Source organism: Telmatherina bonti (genome assembly GCF_933228915.1).
Source record: "Telmatherina bonti genome assembly, chromosome: 9".
Lineage (NCBI taxonomy): Eukaryota > Metazoa > Chordata > Actinopteri > Atheriniformes > Telmatherinidae > Telmatherina > Telmatherina bonti.
Window position 1 is genome coordinate 13,586,918 of NC_136627.1, and position 5,361 is coordinate 13,592,278.

Sequence of the window (5,361 nt, forward strand, 5' to 3'; positions counted from 1 at the left end):
CTGTTTTATCAGTTGAGCCTATTAATCAGTATAATTTAAAAAGAAAGTAGTTTCTTTTTCTAAATATGTTAGATTTTTTAAGCAGTCGTTTTAAGCATTGCATTTTTTTCAATCCCTTTTTAACATTTATACAGCATTTTACTATATCTGTAATAAACTCACATTTTCTATGAAACCTTTAGACAGAATTGACTTTAAAACAGGAGACACTGCCATCTAGTGGTGAGATCAGAAATGAGCGCTCTAGAAGAGAAATCCAAGTTCAATGTATTTATTGTCAAATTTAGTTCCAAGAATCAGGTTTTTGCCCAAAGTCTCAGCCATGTTTCCATGGTAACAGTTAATAGACAAGAAAAGTTGTTGCGCAGACATTCTTCTAAATCAATAAAAGATTTAAGTGACAAGCAGGGCAGCTGGATCCAGCAGGAAGCATCAGTCCTGGAATGACAAAAAGGGACATTGCACTTACTTAAGAAATAATACATAATTTATTCAAGAACATCAAAAGTAACATGGTAGCCGTCTGTAATGTATGAATCATTGTGCAGAAATGTATTCACTTCAACGTGAATCTTTGCATTATTTCATTTATTTTTTTTTTTTTTTTTTTTTTGTATAACAATGTCGGAAGGTTTAGTCAGGGTCTGGAGTCAATGCAATCCTTTAAACAGAGGCATTGGTATGAACCAGCATGCAGACAGAGATGTAATTAAAATTAAAACACAACAATACACGGCTGGGTGTGGTGTGTTCAATCTTCCTTAAAGAGGTGTTGCTGGTTAGACCTGTTGTGGATGTTACAAACACGAACTAGTGGATGGTGAAGCTCTCCACCTTTAAATTGTTTAGTGTCTGGTAGGTTACCTCTCCAGCTGCATTTTATTGTGTCCTCTACAGACTACAGAACATGAGAGCAGTAAAAACAGGGTGCTGATTAAAGTTTTATTCTAGGTGTTTCCTCAACTAAAACAAGAACAGACCACGTTCTATATTATCTATATTAGATCCCTAATTACTGAACAGAAGGGGGTATACTGCACCTCATCAGAGGAGGATCCGCTTTTCCCCCCACTTCTACTTCTTATGTCCACGCCCATGTCCATGTCCATGTCCATGTCCATGTCCACCCTTGGACTTTCCTTTATCTTCATCCTCGCTGTCTGACTTGTGTCCCTAAAAATGTTCAAAATGAAATGTCAGTTTTCCACATGAAAATGAGTTCTTTTCCAGTGGCTCCAGTTCAAAGCTCCTACCTTTTCATGACCGGCCCTTTTGCCCTTATCCTTGCCCCCGCGCTGGCTCATTTCATCATTTTGTGCATTCTCCTCCTTCAACTCATCGCTTTTCTCAGCTGGAAATTGAAGAAAAATCAGGTGAAAAAAGCCTGAATAAACTTAAAGTGCAATTTAATCAAACTTGCCTTTTATGGTTCCTCAGTCATCCAAGCAACTCACAACAAAAACTAACAAAAGATTTGCAGAAAACCAGCTCAGATAGGCTAGATTTAAACTTACCTGATGACATGTCTGAATCTATGATGTGCTTTTCCAAAGCTCGCTGGATGAGACTGATTGCTTCTCTATCTGTCAGGAAATATTTCAGCGCACCTTTAAGAACAGAAACGAACAACACCCACTTTAAACACACCCCAATTTGCTGCGTCTTGGAACAGAATCACTTATTGCCACAAGTTGTGTTTAAGTACTCGCAAAACTGTCGGTTACATCCATTTTTGAGCATAACTGAGAAATGCAAAAAGAAGAAGAAGATGTTGAAAAACCCTCTCTGTGATTTTGGTCCATAAAACATTACACCACTGCATAGTTGATGCAGATTTCTCAGTTGCACATGCTTGAGAATTTTCTACATTGCAAAGATTCTCTAGGTTAAGGTCAGGTGACTGAGGATGCCTTTGGAGTTCAGTGAACTCATTGTCAGGTTCAAGAAATATGAGGTTGATATGAGCTTAGTGATAGAGTACATTGTTCTATTGGAAGTAGTCGTAGAAGTAGTGGAAATTATAGTTTAAGACAAACTATTAGGAAGAGCAGAGACAAAAAAAAAACTCCCAGATAAGCCTGGAGCAGGAACAATTTCATGTAAAAACCCAGAAAAGGTTTTGCTGGAGAAGGTTTGAGTAGATGTTTATTGGTTTTGGGTAGACGTGTAAATTTATTTTGAAATGATTGTTACGTCCCGCCACAACCACTTCATTCAAATTGGACACTGATCCCATCTAGACCATTGGCTGGCTGCTTTATCTCCTTCCTGCGACTGGCTGCACCGCTCCATTCCTGTGGTTGGCTGGCTGTAGCATTCCCTGTCCAGGATTGGTGGGCTTTTCCTCCTCTCCATCTGGGCCCAGCTCGTCAGACCATTTTTAAGGAGCAGGCTGGCAGACAACCAGGCAGCTGAGTGTTGATTGCTCACTTTGCCTCAGCTTGCCTTGGTTGTCAGCCTGGAATGTGGTTTTTGTGGTGTCGTTCAGATTTGTACTTTGTATCTTTGCGTTGTAAGCCCAGTAGGGGTGTGTTGTGAACTGTCACAGTTCTAGCTCTTCTTTGTTTGAGTCATTTTGACGCTGTTGTTTTCTGGGTTATATTGGGACTTGTTGACAAGTGATGCCTGTTACAACTTTTTTTTTTTTTTTGTCCTTCACTCCTGCCTGGTTGTCATGGATCAATTTCATGTCTGTAAATAAACACATTTTTATTTAAAAGAACTTATTTGCGTGTTTAATGCTTACAAACTTTCCCCCTTTTCACTGGTAACCTGAGGGTTTAGAAACAATGATTTAATGATAAATCCACTTAAAGTCAAACTTTGTCAAGTTTTAATTACACAAACCATAAATTATGACTTTGAAAATCATGTCATCCAGAAAATCCTGTTCAGTTCTATTAATGACACTTGTAAACATTATACTGCTCACTAGCTGAATGACAGCGAGGAGCTGGATAATGCATTTTTGTTCATTCATTCCATTGTATGCAAATTTTACTAAGATTTATGATTATTTTAATACATTACATACATACATTAATACATTAATTTGATCAAATCAAAAAGATGTTGATTTTACATTCAGGGCTATAAATTATATGACAAGAGAAGCAACAAGACAGGACGGGGTGTGTCTCACCTGGCAGATCTGCAAAGAATTACTGGGTGTTCTGAGTCTTACAAAAAACTCCATCCTCCAGGTGACCCAACAGGGTCTGATCAGACCCCGGCCTGTGTCCAAATGGCATTCTGCTGCCCCAACTGTTTTCCCCTCCTTAATCACAGTTATCTGACGGGTCTCTCTCTCTGCCTCTGCATTGTTGGATGTTGCTGGCACCCCTTATACTCAATGTACCATAGGCTCCTGCAAACCCCAAATGTGTGGGGTTTTTTTGTTTTTTGTTTTTTGTTTTTTTTGCTTCCCTACAACTCTATTAAAGATTCAGAAGACCTGGAGGAGATCCTCAATGTTAAATGTTGTAAGTCTCCTCCACTGTCAGTCCTGAAGTTCACCACAACTTGAATATTTATGTTAGGTAAACGAGCAAGGCTCTGTTTTAGTGCTGCATCGTGTGTTGTTTATTTTTTCGACCCCTGCTGGTATAGGAGCATTTAACTTTGTCCTTTTATGTATTTTACAGCAGGATGAGTTGACCTTATCCACCCCAGATGGGATGGGCAGCTGTCATTAGATACTGGTAACTGTCATTGATAACACATTCATTTTGTAATACCGTAGCGGGGATGGCACTTCGGACAAAGATCTTGTTAATTCAGACGGATTTAAAGCAAGAAATGTTTTGCCTTTTAAGAGGAAAATGTGCGTCTTTTGCTTTGCTTTTTTTAATGACAATCAAATATGTATTCTAACTCCCAAAAATTTAAGCCGCTGAGTGAAATGTTAACAAAAAAGAAAAAAAAAAAATTAAGTGATCTTTAAATCCCATATTGTTCACCCAGTTAAACATAAAAAACCTATTAAATAATTTACCATTTCAGGAACAAAATTTGATTCTTTTAATTTGATGGCAGCAATACATCTCAAAGTAACTGGAAGAGGGGGATGTTTACAGTTGTGGATCATCCTCTGTAATAACTTACAGTCCTGAAACATCAGAAAAGGGAGGACAAAAGTTGTTGGAGTTATTTAATTCCAATATTTTTATCATTTAATATTTCTAATGACATACTTGTCACCCCATTTAAGCATGATAGTCTCCTTTTATATCACCCTAAATCCCCCAGTTCTCCTGTATACAGTCCCATTATTTCGTTTTTGATTAAAAAAAAAAAACGAAAAAAAAAAAAAACAATAAATTGCAAAGATTCTCTAGGTTAAGGTCAGGTGACTGAGGATGCCTTTGGAGTACAGTGAACTCAAGTGTGGAAAAAAAACATTTTTTCACACTTGAAAAAAAAAATAAAATAAAATAAAAATAAAAAAAAAAATATATATATATATATATATATATATATATATATATATATATATATATATATATATATATATATATATATATATATATATATTTATATATATATATATTTTTTTTTTTTTTTTTTTTTTTTACTGGGAGACCTTAGTGACATCAACATATATATAAACAATCTATCAAATTCAAATAAACCAAATAAATAAATATATGAATACATAATTTAGGATTAGTAAAGCCAGTCAGCAAGAAGTAGATAAAGGAAAGAAAATAAATCAACCACACAAAATAAGTACAATTAAACAGGAGTTTTAATCAACACCACATCTACAGTACATAAATATGTAACCAAAAGAAAAACAAGTTTTCTTTTTGTTTTTATTTTTTGTTGGAGTTTTAGGAGCAGAATGTTTTCTCATCCTGGTCGGATGCAGGATTCTAGCTGTCCTAGACCTTCGGTGATATTTTTTTATTTGATGATACAAATGTTTCATCTTGGTGAAAGATCTGGACTGCCGGCAGGCCATTTCAGCACCCAGATACTTCTCCTGAGAAGCCATGTTGTGGCGATGGATGGAGTACGTTGTTTACTATTGTCTTGCTGAACTCTGCAAGGCCTTCCCTGAGAGAGAAGCTTCCAGGATGGAAGCAGATGTTGCTGTGAAATCTTTATGTCCTTTTTAGCCTTGATGGAGCCTTCACACAGAACCGGCCCTTGACATAAGCTGTATAGGCAAATGCTGTCAATGATAGTTGCGTCAGATGAAGAAACAAAAAAAATGACCTTCCTTTTCTAAAGAAAAACATAAATAAAAGAAAAATAACAATGATAATAACAATGACACAAATAAAGTACGTACGACAAATCCAAATAGTTTAGGAAGCAACATAACTTTATAGCATTAGTCTCTTTAAAATAATGGAG

General features: G+C 36.3%; 1 long non-coding RNA gene across 1 annotated transcript; it reads right to left on the bottom strand.

Annotated features, from left to right (window-relative positions):
• Positions 1-361: 361 nt before the first annotated feature.
• On the bottom strand, positions 362-1,354 carry LOC306760708. Its single transcript, XR_013771452.1, has 3 exons — positions 1,254-1,354; positions 1,041-1,173; positions 362-438 (listed from the first exon to the last, which is right to left on the bottom strand). It is a non-coding gene; the product is annotated as an uncharacterized lncRNA (long non-coding RNA).
• Between the last annotated feature and the right edge of the window lie 4,007 nt (positions 1,355-5,361).